The 26,560-nt window shown below is 40.8% G+C and overlaps 1 protein-coding gene across 5 annotated transcripts in view; it reads left to right on the forward strand.

Moving 5' to 3' along the window:
* The window catches only part of ARHGAP6 (Rho GTPase activating protein 6), a 319,510-nt gene that overhangs the window by 211,187 nt on the left and 81,763 nt on the right, over positions 1-26,560 (forward strand). Inside the window, exon 1 of one of the 5 annotated variants that reach the window (XM_085052205.1) lies at positions 9,999-10,141. The exons of the other annotated variants lie outside the window; for them this stretch is intronic. The gene's annotated coding sequence lies outside the window, so the exon portion shown is untranslated. Of the gene's footprint in view, positions 1-9,998; positions 10,142-26,560 lie in introns of those variants that run through there. 5 annotated transcript variants of the gene reach the window in all.

A 26,560-nucleotide genomic window follows, 5' to 3' on the forward strand; every position in this document is an offset into this window, starting at 1 on the left:
TCCCCAGCTCAGCCTCGCTTGCAAGACTGCACGATCTTTACAGAGACAGCAGAGAAGAAATTATTTACATACGAGTAAGCAGGGATTCAAGCATCTCTGAAAAGTATACTTTTCAAGGGACATATGCATTGCTAATTCTGCTTGAAGAAATTTTGTTTGATGTGGATGTCAGTGGGACAAGCCTTTTTTACCATATAGCTTTCTTTATTCTTATCCTCTCCCTTTCTCCTGACCACGATTATTTTTTTTTGCAAAGTTTTTTAAACTCTTTTTGGTTACTAGGGAGTTTTTTTGGGTTTTTAAATGTAGGAATGATGATGTATTATAGAGTAAATGAAAAATTATGCAAACCTGTGACAGGAGGGGAATTCTGCTGGCTGTCCCTGCAGCAGTGTTACAGAAGCAGCCCTGGCATAGATGTGCTCCAGTAACAGCTATCCAGAGAGAGACTTTAGCCCTTGTAATTTTTTAGGATCCAGCTGCCTGCTGATATCCGGGAGGAATGATACTTTAGTGGAAACCACACATCACATCCCAGAGTATAGAGACACTCAGTTTAGGATTCAAATAGGTGCCTAAATGGGCTATCCATTCGCCAGTTTCAAATTACAGATTTAAATATAGTGGTGGTTTCAGTTTTACTACAGAAATTTAGGGATATTTTACTGCTGAATTTCAGGGGGAGAGAGTTTGACTAATACTCTTGTTCTTTGAAATCTTGCTGGAAGTCTTAGACTGCTAAGGGGCACTTTGCCTCCCCCTTGGGTTCTTTATGCAAGATCAGAAGTAATTTTAAGACTGATTTTAATTAAGAGTAGGTATTAAGCCATTAATCATATTTGTAAACAAAACATAAGTATGCGCAATTATAGAATCTTAAATACGTGTTTTTTTGCAGTTTACTCACTTTTAGAGCCCTGTTTTCATGAGCCAAACTTGTTTACTTAACTCTTCAAAACTAAGGTTTATTTTACAGATGTCCTTGCTAATATTTTGAGCATTAACAACTCATAACCAGAGCTCCCAGATTTGTAGGTTTGAATCCTGTGTTTCATTTTGCAGCTTAAAAGAAAAAGACTTGCCTTCAAAACATTCATGACAGTATTACACTTTGCATTTTCAAAAAATTATGACTGAACTAAGAGCCAGTTTTCAAGTGAATGACATTGAGGTATTTGACTGGAATAAGTTCACTGCTCTTGAGTTGCTGAGAAGCAGTGCATGAAGCATGCACATTTTTTTTCACGGATGAAAAAGTAATAAACCTTTGCTACCAATTTTATGCATTTTAAAACTCGGTAGAGGATAATTACTACCTTCTTGCATTCATCACGGCATTTTGTGGATTCACATGAGATGAGAGAAATAACTGAAATATTTGAAAGAAAGGGAAAACTGACAAAAAGATCTCCTTTGAGATATTCATGTGTTAGTGACCAGTATTTATTAGAAAGGAAACTTGCAGAGTTTGAAATCTGCAACATGAATATTTTTTTCCCCATATCATTCTGTCTGCTGTTTTCTTCCTCCAACCCTCTCCTCTTCCATCCTTACCCAGACCTTGAGATATCTTATCCTGTTTGTTTCTGACTCATTCATTTGCCCCCCTGACACAACCCCATCTCCAAATCTTTCACTCTTTCAAGCTCCCTTAGGGTCATCTGGCTGCAAGATTCTCCTTTATGTATCACCATCTTTCCCTCAGTGAGACAAACCTCCTTTCACGTCTCCCATCTTAAGGAGCCTGTGCTATTCCAACTGCTGTCCATCTCCTTTCTTGCTTTTCTATCAAATAGATTTGAAGAACTGACCCAATCTATTTTTCTTTTCATTTCCATCTGGACTTCTAGTCTGGCTCTCATCCCCTCCACAGCACCTGACTGCCCGTGTCCAGCATCCCATGGCTACCAAATAGCACTGTGTTTCTAGAGAGACACCAGCAGAACTTGCACTTGATCAGTTCATTCTTTCTGCTCTTTAGGTCACACAAAGTGGAAGTCTTTCAGCTCCACTGAATTGTTAGTGAATGCAGAGTGATTTCCTAGGAAACAGATAAAGACACCCATGATATGCTGAGCTATATGTAACTGAAAATGCTAACGTTTTTATTCTTATTTTGTTTTGTAAGAGGTAAAAATTTGTTGAGAAAATGTGATAGTAAGGGTGCAATTACAGAGTATGCAAACTTCCTATACCTTTCAAGCTAAGCGTTTCTCCTCTCAGCTGTATTTAAGTGTGTTTCAGATAAGCCTTCCACTTAATACTGTGGATTATGCTCTGGCATGAGAGAACATGCAGGTATTTATTTGAATTTTTTTTTCTCTTCTTTTTTCCAAAGCTGGATATGCTGTTGCTTTTTCATACAATTAGTGGATCTCTGATTCATGGGCACTCATCTGGAGTGTGCCAATGCTGCTGATAGCTGTAGGCATGCAGCACACTTTTGTAAATTGTCTGAACAACTAAATGTTGAGATTTACTGGGTGAGTCGAATGTTTTCGTGTTTCATTTAGCCAACCACTTCAGACTTTTCTGTAGATAAACTGGAGTTTCTCACCTGAAGAAATGGTATCATCTGAAAGCAAAAGCAGGTTACTTGCAGTTTGTAAGACTAATCAGTCATCACTGGCATCAGTAATAAACTTAGGAAAGCTGAGGCAGAAATATATGAAGATATTCAGAAGGATCTTATCCAGTTTAATTTAGTAACCTTAAGCTAGTGTAATTTCAGAGCCTTTTGGGCATGGATATTACACATGCTTTTTTTTTCCTACAAAACTTGAAAGAAAAACAGTATTCTTTTTACTTGTTTTTTTCCCCAGATCAGAAATGACAGGAAGTTATTTGCAGTTGTCTTGAAAGTGAGTTCTTGTTAAATGGTTAGAAATAGCTGCTCTTAAGAAATTTCAAAGTAGCATTAAACCAAAGAACTTTCTGCCTTCATACTGATGACATTACAGACCAAATGAATTGAACTGAGCCCAGTTTATGCAATTGATGATAGTATTTTATTGTCAGAAAGCAGTACTTCTGTCCTTTTCTTCAGTATTTTTTAAAGACAGAGAACTGTAATTTGGGAAATGGAACAGAATAATTCCATGTTTTCCAGCAAATGGCTCTTTAATGAAAACAGGTGGCCGGCTGTTAATACTGAGAGGGTCAATATGCAAAATTGTCCACAAACATTAAATTTAGCAAGCAAAATTCTGTGTCTTGAAAGGAGAGCTGAGTTTTCTTGGGTTCACATTGTTACAATAGGGTATTTTTTTTCCAATGCCCTTTTCTTTCTCTAAGGTAGATTCACACAATCACCTGAGGCATCACTCCATTTTATTGGGTAGAAGAAAAATCTGATTTAGTTTCTACTGATTTTACTCAGTTAACAAGGTCATGTATAAAGCTGTAGGCATGACTGGGTTTCCATTCTGTGGTTTAGTACTAATGCACCACTGAAGGCTCTGATCTAAATTGAATGGTAAAAGGTTGTTATATTCAATACAAAACAAAGAAAACAAACTAAAGCAGAAGCAGGGAGATTGGGTCCTACAGACTGCACAGCTTCATGGTAATGAACATGAGAACATGATCTAGAGGAGATGTCTCCTGGCTGTCTCCATGCAGCCTATCCTGCCCAAGTCAGCCTAACAAAGAGAGTTGCTAAATCCTCTGCAGCAGGAGAGTGAGGGAGCTGAGTCAGTGTCTGGGGAGGTGATGCTCAGGATGTCAGTACACATGCTGCCAGACTGGGAAGGCTCAGGGACACACAGAGGGGATGCTCTGGCAGACCTGGGGAGGGGCTTCTCTCCAGGAGGGGCAGTCACTGGTGAGTACAGCCCCTTCCTAGCTGGTTCCCTTACCTAAGGAATGGGGCTTTGTGCCATGGGCTCCTCATCTTGTGGCTAGCAGAGATGTCACACTGTGAGGCTGTGGTGAGGGAGGATGTGTCTGCTCCCAGGACTCCCCTGAGCATCCCTTGATCGCATCCTATGAAGAAACACCCTCTTGGCAGCATTGGTGTTGCCCTGTGACCATCCTTCTGTGTGGAGAGTCCTGGCAGAGATGTCTAGGGGGTGCCTGGTACATGGGAATTCAGCGTGGGATACTGGAGCATGGTGCTGTATTGCTGGAGCCTCTGGAAAAGCTCTTCTGTAGTGTGTGAAACCCGGCCAGGCAATGTGAAAGCTGGAGCCTTATGTAAGAGTGCAGTTAAAGAGTTAGCTACAGATAAGAGGTGATTGAGATGTGTTGACTTTCGTTATCGAATAATTGAAGCTTTGCTAAAAGGAGCTGGATTTTAATTTGTTGAATCAGCTGTGGTTGTAGCCTGAGAAACTTTTGACAGTTCCAGCTCTGTTCGGACCAGTTGCAGTAGGTCTTTTTATCCAGGACCTGGTGCACTACATGGAGAGTTATGGAGTGTTATCTCTGTTGCCTAATGTCTGCATATGATAAGTTTGGTTACGTGAGACTGCCAAAAAAGAAGGAAAGAAGTTCTGGTAGCTTTCTAAGAAAGGCACTCAGCTCTTTGAAGGAGGAAGCTCTCTTTGATATATGATATCCCAGAGTGTTGAATGTAAATCCAACCTTGCAGCACAAAGTGCTGCAGTATTTTTTAACCCAAAGACATTTGGAGAGTTTTCAGTGAGGCCTGGCCTTTGTTTCTAAGTATTTATATAATCCCCATTGCCAGCTATATTGATAGGTACATGTAGTTTTACAAGGAGGTGTGTTTAACATCTAATGTAACAACAGCACTTCTGTAGGGCTGTCACTTCTTTACAGCTATGCTTATTTACATTCACAGGTCTGACAAGTCTTTCATCCTGGTTTGTATTTCTGCTGTTTCCCACGCACTGTGGGCCAAGCAGTGGGTTTCTCACTGCCACCTTGCCTGTGTGGAGGTGGTGAGGTGTCTGAACTGTGTACACACCAAGTCTCACACTGAAAGAATTTCCATAGCTCTCACTGCGTTGTGTGCAGCCTGGGTGGTTACATAGCTCTCCATGTATTTATGGGTATGGAAATAATCTCTGTTAGGAGAAGCTGGTGAAGACACTCATTCATAGGGAATTCTTGTAGCAAAACTGATAGGCCAAAATAAGGATAGGAGCATCAACAACTTATATAATGCTCACTGATAAACAAATGCAGCTTTTGCCCTGTAAATTTAACAGTGCAAACTCTTAACACAAGTTACAGAAGAATAGCTGCCATTTGTTCACCCCTTCCTAGATGTGTTTGCCATGGAGCATCTGTGTTAGCAAAGCCAAATTCTAACACATTGTCAAAATAATTTTTTTTCCCTCCTCTAAAATAACTGTTACCTTATTACACTGTTGTGAAGTTATTGACTTGGGGGATAACTTCTCCAGAGGTGAAAATCAAGCCAGGCTGTAACAGTGTAGTGGCTCTCAGCTTTTGAGAACTTCCATACTGCCCAGGCGTTGTTTTTTCTGCAGAAGTAAAGGCAGCCATGGGAAGGCCTCTGCTACTTGCAGTGAGATTCCTCTTCTTGGGACTGTGGGTCAAGGCTGCCCCTTTCTTGTGCAGGAAAGTTGTGCTGTTGAGAGTGTAGGTTCCTTTGGCAAGCAGCTGTGCTCCTGGGCTGCAGGAAAGCAAGCTGGGAGATCTGATGATCAAAGACTGGCCCTCTCTTCCCAGTATGTATGACACTGAGCATCTCAGCCTGGAAATGAAAACAGATTGTGGAAATGGTGGTACCAACATGCCTGGGTCTCTCTAGTTATCAGGGTTTTTTCCCCCAAGAGTAACATCACGGCCTTCATGGTGAAACTCATCCCACCTAACTTGTTTAGCTTATCTATAGGTCAAATTAAACTGTTGCACTTGTTGATTGCTAAACTCTGCTAGTAGGTATGTTACATAGGAGATAACAATTGAGAACAGAAGGTGGAGTTTGTTTTTTTCTGGTAGCTCAATGTACATGAGCTTTCACCAATTAAGATTTTACATCTAGATAATAATCCTGTGCAGTTGTCTTGCTGTTACAGAAGAGCTGCTTGGCAGTGGTGTGGCCTGTCTGCTCAGATTGGACCTCAGAAATGGGTAGGCAGACTGTGGTTGGAAAGAGGGAGATGGCTGTGGCAGGTTGGGTACAGCTAAACTGGAGAGCTCTCAGTTAATGGGATTGCAAAGAAAAATCTTGATATGCTGTGCATGTGGTCAATCCAGAGACTTACTAACGTGGTCTTACTGTGGTTTAAGACTGGTCACTCATGGATCATCCCCCTCAGGCTGTAGATGTGCTCACAGGAATGTAATGACAGGAGCTGTTCACCCATAGAAAGATAGTGCTGCATTGCCTGCATCTCTTACTTTCAGGTTCTTATCAGACAGATTATCAGGTTCTCAAAATGATAACAAATCTGGCACATTGACTGAGGTGGTGCCAGGTTTCTTTGGCTCTGACAGCCTGAACATATGGGGTGATGGATGGCTTGAATGAGAAATACTTGTGTGCTCTCTTGCCCTTCCTCACTCTTCCTCTGGGTGCTTGCAAGATGCTGCATCACAGAGTTGCCTCAGATCTGCTTTGTGTCCCAAGGTTTACTTTTCCAGTTTAGTATGCTATTGTTTGAAATCTCAGCCACCTCCGGCCTTATCCTGCCTAAGTTGTAAAAGTTTCTCTCCCTCTCTTCACTTGGCTCGGGAGGTGGGGAGGTTTTGGGACCATTCCAGCACTTTTCTGAAGCTGCTTTTTCCACTGTCAGGCAGGGTCTGGCACTGAGTCAACCACTGCTTCCTGGTTCTCACCCTTCCCTTGCAGGCAGACAGATGACATGCCTTAAGGGAGCAACCTTTCTTGGAAGGTGAAATCAGGCACATAAATGAAATGCTGACCATAAACATTTGCCACCTACATACCTATGCACACATTAATCCTGTGTTAGCAGTCCCTGGTGCAGTGTTTGTTGATCAGCTATTTATTTGTGCAGTGCTTTGAAGATGGCAGATATGTACATTTCTCTAATCATTGCAGATTAGCATATTATGAGGCAGAAACTTTATTGGGATAATTTATCCATATTGTGGTGAAAGAGGTGTGTGTTTATTAGGAGAGCTCAGTGAGGCACAGAACTTGCTTGTTACAGTTCTGAAGAGGAAAAATTTGGTAACTGAGTGGGAGTCTTATTAGCCACATCTTGCCCTGTGCTGAGGAGGAATGAAGGTATTAATTTACCTGCCTTCCTCTCTTTGTGGGTTGTAATGGGAAGTAACTTTTCTTCCTGCCCTGCTTTTTCTCTTGAAGGCTCCTCTCTCATTTTATGGATGTTGAGGTGCCACCAGTTTTTCTCGCCCAAGCATCTGTGGAAGAGAATAAAAGACACTATTTTAAGTGTCTGGATGCATCGTGGGCAGCTCAGGAAAGAAATAAGTACCTTACCTGTCTCTACAAAGTATGATCAAGGGGAGTTTGATCCACACCTCTTGACATGAACCATGGCTGAAGGAATACTGCCTCGAGGTGTGAATTTCCTGTTCCTTCCATAACCTTGCTCTTCATGTTCCTGATCTCTTCTGCTCCCTCCATTTACTCTTCACTGTTCAAACTGTTTTCCCTGGTGCCATATTTAACTTGATCTCAGTTCATGCTTTGCATAACTAGGTGTGAGAGAAAATACGACCTGATAATAATAGCAGGCATGCTTTTTGAAGTTACTGGTATGCGCATAACCATTAACTTCAGGAGAAGCTCACTTGGGCCTAAAATAACACTCTTTGCAGAGACACAAAATTAAAAGACTAAGTCATGTGAAAAAAGAGCCTGTCTGGAAATCTCCATGTTCCTGATCTTACCAGTGGTTCTCTTTGTAGAGATATTGCCCTTGGATGGACAATGGCTGTTTTTTGGGCTGCCCACAGGGTTGGAAAGGCTTGGGAGGGAACTTTCTTGATGGGAAGAACCAGGAGGGTGGCTGGCCTTGCAGTTAAGGTCTCTATCAATTGCCTCTTTCAAAGCAGTGTGTTCCAGCTAGGATCTTTAGTATTTGCTCTAACTGTGAGCTGCTCTCTTTCTCAGCTGCAAGGGAGTGATTTGTACCTCAGAGGCCTTCAAAATCATCCCTTTCTCTTCATTAATCAAGGACCTAATCAGATTACAGGGATCTAAATGGACTTCAAGCACTAAGTTTTTAAGTTCTGTGGAAATTTTCCACTCTTTAACATATGATAACATGCAGACTCCTTTAAGTTAATGGCACAGCACTTCTCTTGGGAGATCATTTTTTAATTGGTCTTATTGCTGGAAACATAATCTGTGGACAATTAGTATCTAATGGAATCCATTCGCTGCTGCTTGTGAAGACATGAAGCCTCCCAGGGCAGCTGCATTCCACAAACAGCTGAGTTGCTGGGAATCCCTGTGGGGCCCCAAAAAATTCTTAACTCTCTTGTTTTTAAAAGAATGTTTCTCAGTCATTTTATATGGCTTTGATGGTAGAATGTAAGTGATGGAAAAAAATACCTGAGTCACTTCATGCTGTTCTTTTTTGTCATGATATTTGAAACTTCGCCATTTGGTTGATTTTAGATGTCAAGAAGACGAATTTCCCATGGATGCTTTAGACTTGAGAATACTTGTACTTTGCTGAAATTTTTAGGCAACAATAATAAATAGTCTTTGCATGTGAACTTGTGTCAAGAGAAACAGAGACATTAATCCCTTGGGGAAATAATTGGTTTGCTTTCTAGATGAATTTCAATTAATTTCTTGTGGTCTCACATGGATTTTCATCTACTTTTTGTAAGGTTTCTATTTTGTTCTTTGCTTTACACTAGTGTGCCTTTGCTTTCCCCACAGTTTCATCTACTTTTTTCACTTGTCTCTGGTGGGATATTCAGTACATCTCACACTCTCAGCCCAATTTGCTTCTATATACTAGGAAACTTCTTCATCTCTCAGGTTGCATATGGGTAATGTCCCTTGTAATCTGCTTGAGGTTTCCATTCCTTTCTTGTAATTTTCTCCCCTCTTGGTTTTCTTCTCCATTTTGTCCCATTCAGTGTCTTACGGGATTTTTGTCCTGGTTAATTGCAAAAACCAGTTGGCTGTGTGTAAAGAAAAGTAAGGTCTTTTCAGGCATTGCTTATCTCTACCTTGAATTCCAGCAGTGCCCTATGGCAAATGTGATGTGTATTTATAAAGGTTACTTTTCCCAGCAGTAAGTCAGTAGCTGTAGGAAGAAAAAGGAGCTCAACAAGCTGCAGGTGTGGCAAAGGGAAAGGTGAGGGAATAGGACTTGAATCCAGGTGTGTAACTTTCTACCTGAGAGAAAAATGTGAAGGTAGTGGGTATGTTGCTTCATGAGAAGTTGATCTTATCTTTTGCCCTTCCATGCTTATTTGTGAGGAAATGAGGTGATAATTCTGTCAGATGGGAGCTTGCAAACTGGCTAATTCTGCTTTCAGAATTTAAAAAGGGTAAATACATGGGCAAGGGACTCTGGAACAAATTAGAGTGATGGGCTGCATTTTAATAGAAGTGGACCATGTGTGACAGAAAAAGATTGTGTACATTTATCATTCTCTTGTCACTTCTTGCCTTTTGTCAGGGTAAGCATGAAAATGGACCTTTCTGAAATCATACATGAGTTATAAGTCATTGCAAGGGGTAACACATGGACATCTAATGGAGAGCTGACTTCCTCTTGCAAAGTTTCCATCTTAGGAGACAGGTTTTCAGAACCATGGACTCAGAGATCAACATTTCTGATGTTTGCAAATGGTAATGTGCCAGCGTGCTTCCAGGATTATGGCTCTGAGTTGTCATTTGTGACCTTAAAAATCTGCTTATAGTAAGACAGTAGGTAAGAAGATGTAGACATCCGTCAATGTTGATAGATTTTGGTTGCTGTTCATATCCACTTGCCTACATGTAGAGGGCTGTTGCCTGTTACATGTAGAGGTTTTTTTCTAGTCTTATTCAAATTAACTAGTTTTGAATCTTCCTTTTTCTGATACCAGTTCCTGATTCTCATTTCTCTAAAAGTCTCACTTTGGTTCTCAGAAGCAAATGAAGGCAATCAGTCTGGTCTTAGTTTGCAAATTAGCTTTAAGGACAAACTAAGCTGAACATTTTCCACCCAGATTCAGTGGTTCTTGCTTCTACTTGTGCTGAAAGGTTAGTAACTTTTTAATGAATGTTAAAAGTTTTGGCTGTCTAATACTGTTTTTTGTTACCATTCCTCCCACCAATACTGTTCTTTTTTTTTTTTTAATAGTCTTCCTTTGTCTTTGCCTTCTCTAATTTTTTTTCTGAGTAATCTCTTTTGGAAAGCAGATTTTTCTTCCCCCATTGCTGACCCGTTTCTCATCTTGTGAACTGCCTCCTGTGTTTTGTGTATAAACATTAATTGCTGTAATCGAGATCCAGAGGCAGATACAGGACCAATGCAAGGGAGGCAAGTAGAGGTTTAAACTCTTCTGTTTGTGTTGTGTTACATGATGGGGCAATCCCACCCGGTGGAGTTGGAGATGGATTGAAGCACACAATCCCCGGTGCTGCAATAACTCCTTTCCAGTTGTCTGTATTTCTTCTCTGTAGGACTTGGAGAAGAGCTGTGTGTAGCTTACTTGGGCTGGAATAGACACTAAGGAATTATGTAATAATGGAGTTCTGCAAAATGTCCAGTGTTGTGTATAAAGTACTTTACTTTTAAATCACACTTGTCATACAGTTATTTTGAAATGTTCTATACCATTTACACTTTCTTAGAATAAGCATCTGTGCAGGGGGACATGGCCAATATGTAGAAGAAAAGTCTCTGTGTATGGGCAGCGCAATGTAAAGGTTGGGTTTCACTTTGATTAGAGAAGCAAACAGTTGGTTTGGAGTCATGTAAAGCTTTTCTTCTCTTCCTTCTCTCTCTAGGTGGTTGCAGTTATTCTTACATTTCTTTGGATTTTAAAACAGAAAAAAGAGTAAAATTATTTTTTTAATTGGCCATGCATTCTAAAAATAGAGAATATTTTGGATGAAAATTGTATTTGGTAGTAGAAATATGACTTTCTTTTGGCTTCAGGAATGCTGCCCTGACAATTAAGCTAATAAGAACTAATCTTTAGCAGGTCTAGCATCATGCATAAAGGAGATGAGAGCAGAAAAGATTATGCCTTGAGGAGCAGTTTTGTGAGTGATGCTGAAGAGGGTCAGAGTTTGATGCCTGGACCTAAAGCCAGGCAGTGTAGGTGGCTTCTGCTGACGCCGCTGACAGCAACACAAGTTTGACATGGAGGCAGTGCTTCAGGTGAATCCAGGGTGTTTTGTTCCTGTTGAATAAAGCCAAACAAAAGCCTAGAGACATTTAAGGGACTGGAAGAATAGTCTCTGCAAGGCTCAGTGGTCATCTCTGGGGGTGTGAGTGTGCAGTGAGCAGCAGCAAAGCCAGGAGCCTGTGCCTGGGTGTGCCTTCCCTGGGCTGAGCCTGTGCTCGCTGCTGGGACACATTTTGGGGATTTCTTAGCAGCCAGTGCTCACTACTGGTGGCTCAATCTCTGCTTTCCCATTGCCAGCCCTGCTGCCTTTGTGCAAGACAGCTCCAGCAGCACTTCTGCTGTCAAAGCAGGCTGACAGGCAGTGTGGTGCTGGCTTCCACAAGATCTTTTTTACTGAAAAGATTGAAACTTCTTTCATTGTTTTCATAGGTATTTGGGAAAGTGAATTTGGACAAGTATGGCACAAACCCTTTCCCAGCATGCCAGCTCAGTGATGGTCCTCACTGCATTGGTAGCAAATACCTCTCTCCTACCTTTCCCTTAGGAATGTCTTTTGAGGATGCTGATACAGCCTGTGAACTGGCTCTGTGACTTTAATAGTGAAAACTTCCATAGTATAAGACTGTCAAATTTAATGATATTATAGCTTATAACTCCCTGTGAGAGTGTGCCTATTTACAGAAATATAAATAGTTAAGACTCTCCTGTGACATAGAGCTAGTGAAGCTAGTGATTTTAATATTGTGGTTTTTTATTAAGTTTGGTTCTCTCAGAAAAAAGTATTTTTCGTTCCTTGTTAATATGAGAACAAGTATGGCCTTGTGTTCTTGGATAGTTTGCTAATGCAAAACTAGAAACAGTCCATGGAAATCTAGTTCTCCATGTTTTTACTAGAAGTGCAGGGTAATTTGTTAGTGTCATGTTCTCACTGTCTGAATTCAAGTTCAGTGATAGTATGCATACATGGTATGGATTATGTATGTCTGTATTTTAAGTAACTTTTCAGGTTAAGGTTATCAGATAGTCTTTATAATTTGGTGTATTGTAACTTTTCAAACCCCAGTGTCACCACTTTTCAGGACACTGTGTTTATTCAGTTAAATCACTGTGTTCTTTTCAGTACAAAGTGTAACACCTCAAGCTCATCTTTTAAATCCAAAGTTCAGTAAAAGAATTGTTTGTTTGTTTTTTTCCCCTGAAAGTATTTTTATTCTCTGCTTTTTACAGACTCCTGGTTTTTTTCATTAGAGTGCTCACTGAGGAGAAGGGTTAATGGAGGTATGCACTGCTGACTGCAGGAGATGGATTGATTTTTGAAAGCAAGATGCCTAAAATGCTTCAGCTTTTTTTTTTTCCTGGTTTCCTGATCTTTAATCCTGAAGGAGAAGGAAGAAAAAATTTAAAACCAGCCTTACAGAGAACTCTCATGCATGGGGTGATGGGGTTCGTGTTTTGTCTCTTTTCCAGTGGTGATAAGAAATGCGTTCAAAGATACTGAAAGAATGAAATTCTTCGGTCTTTTCATGAGTAAAAGCATTAGTGAGCTTAAAGTATGAGATAGGGAGAAAAGCAGTGAACTAAAAATCTTGTAAGCTTGTTGCACTGTTAAAAGAAGCTCCTGTAATCATCATGCTATCTGAATCACTTAGTGAGCACGTACTATATTGCATGCTTGGTTTCTTTTAAACATAACAGGACATGTTATTAACTCTATCTGTTGCAAAGGCCATGATGTTTGTGTTTATACTTCCCTGTAAGATGCAAGGTCCTGCAGCGTGTAGTCTTCCCTTTGTACAGCATTGCTTGGTATGTTAATACACGATTCTTCCTCTGAAATTCCATGCAATGTAATGAATTTAGACAGGGCAAACTCAAGGCTGTATTGATACCACAGCTTCACAGAAAGAGAGATGACTGTCATATCAGATATCTGGCTTAATTTCAAATTTGTTTTAAAAACTATCTTTTGCTCCAATCTGGCAGAAGCTAAACTGATAAACCAATCCCAACCTGACAAGAATGTGACTGCACAGAAATTTATACAGTGATTTAAGTAACACTCTCTGTCTGAGGGGAGCTGGGTATGAGGGACAGGCTTTATTACTACCTCTTTCTTTCTCTTGTCAGTGGGCTGCTGTGGCTCCAGACGTCTGTCCAGGACAGACAGGATGGTGGGTTTGTGGGATACCTGGGCAGGTGGGGATTTCCCTGCATGGGTTGGCTGGGATGCACAGCATGCTGAGACTGCTTGGGCAGGTTTGCTTATTTGCCCACCTGCAGTTGTGCAGATCGAGCTGGGTTTGGCAGGCTGGGCTGGTGCTGTGCTGCTGGTGAAACAATACAGCCTGGGATTTACATCAGCTGGGGCTGGAGTGCCATAGTCAGTCTGTGTTGGAGAGATGGTAGGCTCTGCATCTGTGGATGTTGGTTTGCAGTGTAGCCAGCTTCTATTGAATCATAGCCATTGGATGAATGCAGAGCTGGAGAAAGAAACCAATTTTATTGTGTTCTTGCTGTAAATTTAGCATGTATGCTCTGGTGGTGCTTAGAGACTCTTGAGGATGGCCCCTGTTATGCTATACAGACTATATAATAAAAGGTCTTGGACCACATTTTATCTTTGCTGTGAATTGGTGGTCTGCATCTTGTCAAACCACAAAAGTGCACTGTTACAGCCTCCAAAATGGGGATCTTCTAATTCTATTAATATACTCTCTTCCTCAGTTGGCAGGATGATGTAATAGAAACATAATAGTGACAGGGAAAGAGGTAATGGCTTTAAACTGAGAGTAGGTTTAAATTAGATATTGGGAAGAAATCCTTTACTTTAAGGGTGGTGAGGCTCTGAAACACTTGCTCTGAGAAGCTGGCTTGGAGAAGCAGTGGATGTCCCATCCCTGAAAGTGTTCACGGCCAGGTTGGGTGGGGCAGTCTGGTCTAGTGGAAGCTGTTCCTGCCCATGGGTTGGAACTAGATGATCTTTAAGGTTCCTTCCAACCCAAACCAGTTTATGATTCTATGATAACAGAAGAAGCATTCTGGATGCTTTTTCTTATGAGGTTTTAAGGGGAAAGTGTCTGAACTCCACAGTACAGTGTGGCTGTCCATAGCTGTCCATGTGGCATATGGCCTCGTATATTGTCCTCCCTTGTTTGAATTCCAGCTATGGAGCATGCAAGAAGTTTCTTTTGCTTTCTCCTAACTTATCTACCCATGAGGGTACTTTGGTGTTTAATTTTCCAGCTGTCTTGGCACAGCACTTTTAAATGCTTAGCATTTGGATTTTTGTGTAACAAATGTAAGGACCAGTGCAGGAGTAATCTGCCCCTATACAGAGATTCATAGGCAGCCAGTGAATGCCAGTCTGTCTGTGATGGAAATTTTGTGTATACACACAAAATCAGGGGAAATTGAAATGACACCTCTGGTCTCACCAAGCTCTGCTACCATTTGAAAGGTGTTACTACCTTCCAAAGAAGTTATTCCTTCATCCAGTGAAGACAAGGAGTCAATGATAATCCATAGGTGTGTTAGCTTAGCCTTTTTCCTTGCCTGAGAACAGATGGCAAAGCCAAGCATTGTGTTGATCATGCTGCTATGCTCTGAGTCAGTTGTGACACCTATGATAGCATCATTTTCTAGAGAAGGTTTTCAGTATCCTTTGAGTGCTGAACAGTGCTATAAGATGACAGAACAATTGAAGTGAAATAATTTCATGAAAAAGTCTGATTTTGTGTGACAAGACTTACAAAGTTTGATTAATTTCTGCAATTCAGAGATGCAGATCTTAAAATGACAAGGTCTACTAGAATGTCTTTTCAGGTTAGTCTGGAAGCCTGAAATTTCTAGTCTAGAGTTGCCTACATGGAGACACTGGCCCATTCATAACATTTGAGAAGTCCTGAACTTTCTAGGTGAAAAGGCAGATGAGACATTCTGGTAAGCTTTTTTCTGTCTTTTTCCCCCGGGAGAGTAGATCCTCCTGCTGTGACACATTTTAAATGTTTTATTATGGATCTCATGAACTGAAACTAAATTTTTCAACTCTTACCATTTCATGAGAATGAAAATTGTGTTTCCACTTCTGTTTCAGCTTTGCCGCTGCAGTCCACAAGGCTAAAACTTAAAGCCATCTGGTCGTAGAAGAATGGGAAATATTTTTGTTCTAGCTAAAACACTGAAGCAGGAAAAAACCCAGATATCATAGTTTCCAAAATCTGCAATTCTCTTCTCCTAATGTAATGATCAAGTTTTCTCTTACGCAGATAACCTTTTCCAAATACTCAACAGTTCTGAACTTTCTGATTAGGTACAGGCAAAAAAAGCTCCGTGAAACTGGACAAGATTTTTTGTTTCTGTTTTTTCCCCCCCTTTCATTTAAAGGATATAATGGACTTTATGTATATGGAGTTGCCTAAATACAAATGCATGAACATCTCCCATTTTTAGGCAAATTCCTTTGTCATAAAATACAATAAACCCAGAATTTTTACTGTGTAAACTTCCATGTTCAAAACAATTGCTGAACTGATAAACCAGGACTAATATTTGAAGATACTCCTTGTAGTTGGTACGTTTTCATCTTCCAAATTTGTTTTGAAATGGATTCTCTCTGTCTGAAGATCCAGAGAGTCAAGTTCACTTAGCTGTGCTCTGGTTTTATATCACTGGAAGCTGTTTGACACTGATGTAACTCAATAATGAATCACTGTCTTCCTGCTGCCAGGTATTTTAAAGTGAACAAGTATGTCAGAAGGATGAAAATATTTTAAAGTGTAGCTGAAATTGATAAAACCAGGTTGTGTTGGATGGTGGTAACTAGAAAAGTAAACTATAAGATGTATTTTTTTACCGCAGTGTTACGAAGTAAAATTACTCTGAAGTAACAGCTTTTGGCCTAAGTCTTGCTGGCAGTCTTTGAGTTCATATAATGAATGTAGCTGTGATGAATTTGTCTCACTGAATTACTGGTTGGCCACTAAGGATAGGATTTTTCAAGCATGAGCTTTCTCATCCACCAGTTAAACATATAAGGCAATTGTCTTGTACCTCACTATAGTTAACACAGTGAGCACCTCTTTAGGTCAAAGCATGGCAGTGTAAGGGAGATGATTTGCAAAATAGCTCAAGTTCAGCTTTACAAAACCCAACCCACATCTGTGATCCAAGGGAATAATTGCATACTATAGATAGAAAAACTTCTCAAACTAAGCATGTGCTTAAATGTTTTGCTGACTGGCCAATTTACCTTCTGTCTGGAGTTGTTAGGAGCTTATTTTTACATGAAGCATTTGCAGTCAAAACAGTGCTGCTATCTCTGCTTCATTTCTATGGAAAGATTAATAAGATTGGAGGAGTTTGGAAAAGAAATCTTGCACTTTGGCCTGCAATGGCTGCCAATCCTGTCACATCATGCCATTCCAGGTATCGGGAGAGCAAGTTTGCATTTGCACTTCTAATCTTTACCCTTTGCTGTTCATGGAAAGTAGGGGAGTATTCTGAAAGCAGTGATGGCACAGAACTGATAAATGCCATGTGCTGCCTCTGAGACCAAGGTGGGTCTTTGTTAACACTCCCCTGCAGCTCCAGGGCATGTCTGTGTGCTGCTGTGCCACAGCTCTTCTCCATCTCCCTGACCACTGAGTGATCCAGCCACCTGCACCCGCTGCCTTGGGGAACCCTGGGGGTTTAGAAAGGTCCCTGATCTGAAGGGATCCCTCCCTGCCCCACAGCAGCTCTCAGCACCAGGGCTCTGCCTTCCCCAGCCAGGGGCGCACTGCCTCATGGATCAGACAAGGCATTCATTCCCCAGAGAATAAAATCTCTAAAATATTGCTAAAATCTGGTCAGAGCACTTACTGTACAGACCAGCTTTATTCTTTCCTTTGGAATTTTCTCTTCATAGTTTCGTATATATATGGTTGATGTTGCATCAGAAAGTAAGAGGAGTATTCACTGTTAAGCTTAACGACACTGAATTGCTGTTGTAGTCACAACATGACTCTGTTATCCACTGGTGTAGCAAATGTTCACCGAGGAGGCAAGTGGCCAACATTCATCCCTCTGTCTTTCTCAAATTTTAATTTTTCTAATAAGAGGGGGAAAAAATACTGCTTTGCTTGTCATTTGCTTGTCTTCTTTTCAGCAGAAAACAATGCTCATATATTAGCATCTGAATTAAAATAAACAATCTGTAGATACCAGGGACAGATTTTCTGCAGTCAGTTTGAAAACTTCGTTCATTTATTATTTAGTGGGAACAACAAACTGGTGATAAAACTGGACTTTGGATTTTATCTTAAGATAGAATGCAAATGTTTGAGCTTTTTTTGGTTTTGGTCTCCATTGTTTTTGCAATCTCTGAGGGCAGTTCCCTTTAATTTTGAAGCCCTGTTCATAAGTACCAAGAGCAAAAGGACTAAATGTCATTTAAAAGTAATGTAGCAATACTTGCCAACAGCACAGCTTTAGTAGATTCTGAGACAGGAATGTGGGAGCAGTCATAGCCTTAAAAAAACAATAAGCTTTAGCAAATGGAGAATCTGCAAAAATATTTGAGAGCTGTGCATGATCCCTTCTTGCTGGGTTGAGTTTTTGCTCTCATGGTTTTTTGGGGGTTGGGTTTAGGATTTTTTTCTCTGAGAAATCTCACAGAAGACTTTTGAAAAAATGATAAAAATATTTACTTAAGAGCTGCCTTGAAGACCACTCCCTTGCTTGAGTTAATTTTTTTCTCATTTTCCTGGCTGTTTTAACTGTCTTAATGTAACTTAGTTCACAGATCAGAGCATTTTGTGCCAAATTCTCATATCGTTTATTATTATAATGGTGTGGTGCATTTGTCTTGCTAAAAGTATTAGCTGAAGTGACCTCTATTCAGAAGTGTGCATCAAAGTTAAGGAGGTCACGCCTTCAATGTGCTGCTATGAGCAGAGTGAAGAATCTGGGTGGAGTTGATATTTCCACAGCAGGAATTTGTCCTGTTCCTCATAGTTTTAAGAAATAATAGGTTTCCAGCAAAAAGATTTCACAGCTTCAAGATTCAGTGTTGGAGGAGAGGAGGATTAGTATCTATTTGCACAGTTTTAAGTGATCACAGAACTGTCACGCATGCCTTACCCCGAGAGTGAGCACCCAGTTCTCCCTACAGAGAACATCCTTGCTCTCCCAGTGAAGAGGAGAAGAGTGGATGGGTGAACTCCTGCATTTGGATCACATTCTGAAGGGTTTTCCATTTCCCAGCACTTAGTGACTTCATGCCTTTACAAATAAGGCTTTGAGGTCATCCATCATTCACATTGTCACAGCTGGGAGTTAAAGAGAAGTAAGGTATTTTGCTTTTCTTGCAATAAGCCAATTTAGGTCATGTTCTGTGCTAGAAGTGCTATATCAGGTCATGAAAATAAGCTTAAGTGTGTGGTTTGATAATATTCAGAAATAATTTCAGGAAACAAAATTTCAAGTTTGATGTAAAAGGCCCTGGCTTCTCAAGTATTTAGGTATGTATTTTGTGAGCCAGACATGGTGTTTCTGCTGTCCTGGTGTGAAGTTTCAGGACCAAAATATTCAGGGTTTTCATGGTGATGAAAGTTAGGTTAATACACTAAACTTTGAAGTGATGTATTCAATTTCATTACATTATTAACACTATTAGAGTCTTAGGATGAGCACTTCAGAAATGCTGAGTAAGGCACGGTAGGTTACAGATGTTTCTTCACACAATAAAAAATAAAATGCAATAGTACTGTAAATCAACCCAAATGTTTTCTGTGACATAAAATTTCCATATCCTGTGAGAATTCTTTAATTAGAAGCTAATGTTAATGTTCTGCATTAAGTAGCAGAAGGAGATGAAAAGTAGTTTGGTTGGATAGTCATTAGCTGAGGTAAAATGGACTGAAAAATGCTCAGCATTAATTGACCGGGAAATGACAAGTACCTTTTTTGCTGGCACAATCCAACTTTATCAAAAACCCTTATGCAGCCTGAACTACCTGCTCTGTGCAACTTACACGGAGTCCGTTAGTGTTTTATTGCGTAGATGAGAATCTCCCTTCTGCTATTACTTTTCAAGGACTAATGGGGGATCACCTTCTGCCAAAGAGTGAGTAGAATATCTCCTTTCCTTTGGAAAGATTATTTTCTCTGGGCTAAAGGAAAAAGACTAAATAGGCTGCAACAGTTCCTTCTTAGCCTTCTCAAGGTAGGAAAATAAATCTGCTGGATCATAGGTCTCAGTTTTTTTCGTTTGCCTTTCCAAAGTTGAGGAAAATGTCAAGCTGTTCTCTTGTCTCAGAAGAACCAGAAGAGAGGGGCTTGGAAAGAGTGGAGTCTCCTCTTAGTAGCTGGGACAACAAGTCCTTCATGGTTTTGGGGTATTTTGTTTATTTCTGGTTTTTTTCGTATTTTTTTGTTTTGTTTTTGTTCTGGAATTGGAAGAATTGTGCAGGAGTCAAAATAGAAAAATATACTGAGCTGACAGATCTGGTTTAAAATGTGCAGTGAAGACAGCGCTGCTACCATGCTCTTGCAGAGCTAAGGACTGCCAACAGCCAAATTTGCTGCAAGTCAAATACAACAGAGTGGCCAAAGGAGAAATACCCTTTGTATTTTCAGAGATTTACTGATTTGGCTGTCACTGAAAAGAGCAAGTCATTTTGTGCATAACTGCTTGGACATGAGGTCCCACTGACTGTGGTGTGTGCTGGCGAGTAGGTAAAACAAGTACTTGCTACTGTCTGTAAATAATAGTGGTAGCTTCAGCTGTCTTTGCTAGCTGGAGTGTACAGCTTCCTGTGTAATTTCAGAGAAGCAATCCCAGTGTCTGCTTTGTAAGAAAACAGCATTGGATGGTAACAAATGTATAAATCAGTCTGCCTTGGGGTATATTAAGTGTTCTGACATTTGACCTTAATCTAGCTGAAGGCTGGGAGAAGCTTGGAGCCCATTTAAGAGTAGTGTGACTGTCAGTAGGACTGAGCTTACCTTGGAAAGACTGTCCTAATGTGGGTAAAATGTTATTTATTGTATAGCACTGCTATTAGTGATAAATGTAAGTTATTTTTTGTTGTGACTTACAACTGTGTAGTATAAACACAGTTTATTATGTGAGTATTTCACAAAGGTTGGGCAGCAAAAATAAACCTAAAATGGAGTATTGCCTTCTTTGTGCAGGTTTGAAGAATTTGCCTGCTCAGTCACAGGCCAGAACCTCTTTCTCTTTTTCATATGCATTCTGAAGGTGAGCCAATAGGCAGCACAGGTCTAGTACAACTGTGAAATCAGAAGCAAACCAAAGAGAAGCTTCTCTCTATGCCCCCTTGGTTTACTCTTGATGGTACTGCTTCATGTCTTCTCTCGCTTGGTTGCAGAGCATGAGTAACTTTCTTAGAGATAGTTCAGTCCCATGCCTGCCTTTCTGCCTCCTTCTCAGCTGTCTTGAGCTGTGTTTACACAGAGATGGAACCATGTCAGGAGCATCTTCTGGTGCTAGGCCTCTCGTCTGTGCCATCAGTGTATGTGGTGAGCACAGGCCAGGAGTTATTTTTGACAGACCATTTAGACATGGCTACTCTGAAGGGGGAGGCAGTTTTATAGTGTGGATTAAGGCTGTTCCCTGCCAGCTGGGTCACTGCCAGGGCATGAGCCCAGACATGTGGAGTTTGTGAATATACATTTTGGCCTTTGGTTATGGGTTTGTGGTTTTCTCCAGCACGACAACACCGCACTTCAGCCGAGTGAGAGAACGAGTGTCCATATCAGCGGTGATAAGTCACGGTATTGGGAACATCACAGGGCTGCTGAAGCTTAGCAGGTGGTAGGGCTGAGGCAGCCAGCCACATGTGTGCTCTGAGTGGCAAAACACCTTGATACATTCATTTTAATTCTGGTCATGCTAAGGAGCTACAAGTTAACCGTGCTGCCACAGTAATAATTGCATTGCTGTTTTGTTACTTTCCAGCTGCATGAGGTTGGTCACATACAAGTTCCTTGGCTATAGAGATCTGTGTCTTCTCCCCGTGTGTGTGTAGTCAGGGTTGGCATGGCAGTGACAACCCCGTGACTAAAGCCAGCTTCTCTGGGCCTCTAACAGCCTCCTTTGGGGACAGTGGGGTCTGTCTCTACCAGCACTTAGAAACCTCAGAAATCTTCAGACCAAGGTGCCATACAAACAGGCGGGAATATTCATTATCACAGTAGAATAAACAAGGTGAGGTTGGCTCTTGACCCACTGGAAAACCCTCCACCTAATAAAGGATCATGTAACAATATCCTGCATGGCTCTCTTTATGCTTAGGCTCTGTTGGTACCTTTTTATGGAAGCTTGTTAAATATACGGCAAATTAAAACAGGTAATTACTTGTTACAGCATGTTACAAGTTTCAGTAGGTGGGGTTTTTGTTGTTTCAGATGTGTTTGCCAGTGTACTAGTAGGGCACAGTGAGAATTTTGCAGGCCAAGCCTACCTAGAGGCATACAGTTACTCAGCCTGGGTAGGAAATTGGGGTATAGGAAAAAACCATGAGGTTTTCCTCCTTGTAATAGCTTTTTGCCCCTGCATCTCAACCTGGAACAACTGAGTGTTCTCATTCTATTATTACTATTTTGTCAACGAATTGTTCTAAATGTAAGGTGTTTTTCTCTTAAATTAGTGATGCATGCATACCCATATGTGTTATGCAGACACACACATATCTGCTTCCACATTTTTATTGAATCCTTACAGCTTCTGCAGGGCTCCAGCTGTATCTGTGTTTTGCACTGGTTTCCCTGGGTTTTTTTTACTGGTGAGGAAGAGTCCAAGATTTAGAAAACAGGTCTAGATCCAGCACAGCACAAAACCCACATGATGGCTTAGATTAATGCTTCTTGGCTTGTGGAGTTTTAAAGCTGTCAGCAGAGCCAATAAATTCTCCATCCTTGGCGTTAGATAGCAACATAGTACTATTGGCAAGGTAAATGTCTGCAGTTTGGAGTCTATCTTCTATCCAGAAGGTATGTCTTTATAGAGAAGATGCCTTTTACACAAAGAAAAGTCTGTGAGGAAGTGTGTGATGTGACCAAGAGTGAAGTAGCACATTGTGACTGTTGTTTACATGAGGACAAATGCTAAGTGATTTAATAGCCTTATTAATTCAAACTGGAATGAGCAAATCTGATTGTAAGGTCAGTGGGAAACACTCAGTATAATTTTTTACATCCAAAATGTGGATCCTAAATTGTGAAATGAGATACTCAAAAACATGAGGTAACATCCTGATTAATAATGTTTTCTTCAACAGCAGTGTACTACAAAGTGACCTTTCAAGCATTTTGTTAAGAAAAAAGTCCTGTATTTATTTCAAGCAAAATTGTGCTGATTTTTATGCCAGCATAATATAAATCTAAGCAGCTGTATGTACACAAATCAGTAGACTATCAAATGGTTTTTGTGAATCGTGTTTTAATAAGGGCAAATACAATTTTTTTAATGTACTTTTTTTTTTAATTTTAAATTTTAGGCATTGCAAAGGCAATCCCTGGTGTTGTCTAGAATGAGTCTGTATGGCCAGCCCAGGGCTACATTATACAGCAAAATAGTTGTCTGCTGAGAGGCTGTGCTATTTGATGACAGAAGTGTTAGGGAACAGGACAGAGTCATCCCTCAGGGCACAGCCTGGACAGTGGGATGCAACTTGGACTGCCATTCTCTAGAGTTGCCTCAAATAATTCATCACAGGTGGGTAAAAAGGGAATAGAGTTTACAAGGGATAGTTATCTTTAAAATCATACTGCTGCTGAAATACTGTATATGCTGTAATACAGGAGAGGTAGTAAGCAGAAGATAAATGGCAGTCCTTTTCCCTCCTCATCCCTTTGATTTATTGCTGTATTCTTTTCTGATGTTAAGAGCTGCTTAGTTGCCTTTGTATCATACAGCTGTTGTTTTCCTTTTGTGGTAGTCCTGCAGGGCTGAAGGGCAGGAGGGGGAGTAGCTACCACTGTAGGCTTTCTTAGTAGGACTGGAGGAAAACATTGAAGAAAAATGGGCAAACACGGTAAGAAACCCAAAGTGGTGCCAGCTGAGGTTGCCTGTGTGCCTTCAGGACTTTCCTGTCAGCTCATGGCTGAGTCCCAGTGGTGGAGGTGAGCGCTTTTAGGGGGAGGACACTGAGATGAAGGCTGTGGCTGCAGACCTGCCTCTGTCAGCTCTCCCCCTGGACAGGAGCCTCTTGTCTCTTGCAGGAACAGCAGCAAGGTGGTGGGATGGATGGCTGGCTCACTGCTGTGCTCAGTATCTCTTAACACATACCAGTTCCTACTGCAGAAGGCGAGGCTAACTTAAATCGGTTGTGTGAGGTGCTGTAATTGAAATGATTACCAGTTCTGGAATGTATCTCTGGTCTATTCTCTGGTGAGATAAACGAGCTGGGTCAGTGCTCCTGCCCTCTTCATTCTACCACCTTCTGCCCTCTTTCTCTCCTAATTTTCTGAGAGTTTTTGTGTGGGTAATCTTAGGTGTACAAAAACTATTCACCTTGCACATCTGAAATGATTCTTACCCTCTCACCCATGGTACAGTGAAAAAACAAGTAGGCATGTTTTGTAAGGAAATCTTCATCAGGATGATGGATGATTCTTAGAATTACTTCTGTAATTACCAGAAGAATTGAAAATAAATGAGAACTTGAGACATGCAGTCATGGTTTGATACTTGGCATCTTAGTCTTCTACCTTCAGAGGTTAAGGTTTAGGTAAAGGAGTTCACTCCTCTCTTTTTTATGCACCTATTTGTATAAAAAAACCTAACACAAATAGAATTTGATTCCTACCATTGGATCTGAAGAGAAACTTTTTAAAAAAACAACCTGGTAGAAAGGCTGGTTTAGGCTGGAAGAAAATCTGTACTGATTTGGAATACTGTATAATAAACCCACAGCTAGACACTTTTGATATCAGAAGATATCAGAAATTACTATTTCAATGTGCTTTTAAAGGCTGCCTATTGTTTTATTATGTGCTTTTCTGCACATCCATAAAAGACTATAGGGAAGGAAAGAGTAAAATTAATTCCCAGAGAGAAATGTTTCAGGATACTGGGCATTTTTCCACTGAACATCTCTGTGGAAATCTGGAAAAAAATGTTATTTCAGTTCTACAAGAAAACAATGTTCTAACTGCAGTGCTCTTTCCCACCATCAATAAATTTGAGAAAATTCTTCTGTAATTATTAACTAGCAGAAAAAATGGAGCTTTTTTTGGAAAGTAATTTAGGAGATCATTTGCTCTTAAACAGAGTCTTCTTGGAAGTGTGAACTATGGATGGTATTTGTACTATTGTCTTCTGATTTGCTTTCACATAGAAGGCAGTTTTAGCCTTTTGGAAACGATGAGGGAGGAGGACATTAACTATGTCATTGCAGTCTGAGGATTCTCTGCTCTTTGCACTTCTCTGTTGCATGCTGCTCTGTGCAGTCTGGGGTAGCCTGAATGCCTCCTGTGTGGGACAGACTAGCAATTGCCAAGCTCTAAGGGACTTGGAAGAGCTTTGACTCTTTTCCTGTAGAAGGCTGTGGATGGTTTGTTGAGTGAGACAGTGAAAGGCAAGGAAGCTTAAGGCATCATTGATTTGTTAGTTTATAATACTTGCTATTAGTTACATAGCCATAGTGTATCACAACTCGTGATGAGTATATTATTGCTTCATCTGGTATTTCGTTCTCTGTACTGCTGTTAATTTTTGTGGAAGTTCACATCCTTAGTAACAGAACTCATTGGGGCAATTTTCAGGGTAAATTTTTGTGCTGCTGGAAACCATTCTTCTAGAGGTTGGCACCAAATTAGTTGAAAGCCAGTAGTAGTTACAATTAAAAACTGCGACCAACTGTTGTCTGTTTTGTAATAGCACAGCATATGCCCAGTTCCTAGGGGAAAAGACCCTTGTAGCAGCTGAAGAAGGCAGCCCGTGGTCTCCTTCTTCCCAGGGATGCTCCACCCAGCCCTATCCCTATAAAAGTCATTTGGGCTTTGGGGAATTACAGCAGACAACGAGCTAAGGAATGGCAGGTACATGTCCAGCTGACGTTTTCACTGTTGGGCGTGAAGTTAATGAACTGTAGCCTTGAGCTGTTTTGTGAACACTGCAGGGTCTGCAGCTTTGTGTGAAGCATGGTTTGGACTCTGTTAGGATGGGTCAGTGCACTGAAGGTGGTGGCACTCTGATCTGCTGGAGCCACTTCTTTCAGGGGACAACTGGGAGGGGCTGGGGCTGAACGTTCAGCCTTGGGAAACTTGTTGGCAACTTTGCCACAAAACCCCGTGTTTTACCAAACAGCTGTGGAGTTGGCCACTGGTAAGTGTCTTCATCATGTATCTGCGGCCTTGCTAGCAAAGGTCAGAGCTTGGAGGAAACTTAGTGGTGCTCAGCAGCCAGGGAAAATGGTATTTAATGCAGGAATTCAGTTCATTCACTACATGTTTGCTATTTAGCCACAATGTAGACATATACCTCTGGGCTGGCCACCTTGCACTCCCTCCCTGCATGGGAGGAAATGAGGAAAAAGGCATTTCTGAAGCTTTGCCCTTATCTCTGTAAGCCAAACAAAATTAATTGCTTCCCCAAAAGTTCCTGTTTCTCACTGCTGTTTGGAAGTGAATGTCTAGTTAGAGATGGAGGTATTTTGAAAGCAGTCCCACTGTAGCTCTGGCCTGCCCCACAGCTGACGTGTCAGCATTTAAAGCATCCATAATTAGCCTGCACTTTTGTTATTATTGGCTTTAATTTCTCTGTCAAATGGAGTGGGTGAAATTTCACAAAGTCTAAGGGGTTCCTGAAGGAATCTCTTCTTCCCGAGGAAGTTCACTCTGTAATGAGTTATTTATGAATAATAATAATGATGAAAGTAATAACACCAGTAACATGCTTTTGTTAATTCTGTGCTGTGTGAAAAGTCAGAGAGGAAAAGCATGTTTAATGCTTATTCAGTGGAGGGCTTGAAAGGAGAAGTGTAAGGGAAGTAGCTTTCTGTGGAATAATAAACAGAGTTATGCATTTAACAAATGCTGAATTCTTACTATTCCTTCAGTTTCCGACTGCAAGCGTTATTGACTAGCTGTATCTGTCTTTACCAAAACACTTCTTGTAATACAATGTTCTCAGGTTCTCTCTTTCTAAAAGCTCATAGAGCACACCTGCAGGCTTCTCTCTGCAACAACTGGGGTTTTATATATTCCTTACATGAATGCATCCAATGAGACGTGCCTAGACTTTCACATACCTCCTGGAGATAAAGCTTTAAAGCAAATAGCACAAAGATATTTTAACTCGTAAAAATACCACAAAATG

Source organism: Lichenostomus cassidix, chromosome 1 (assembly GCF_008360975.1).
Source record: "Lichenostomus cassidix isolate B80296 chromosome 1, HeHo_3.0, whole genome shotgun sequence".
Classification (NCBI taxonomy): domain Eukaryota; kingdom Metazoa; phylum Chordata; class Aves; order Passeriformes; family Meliphagidae; genus Lichenostomus; species Lichenostomus cassidix.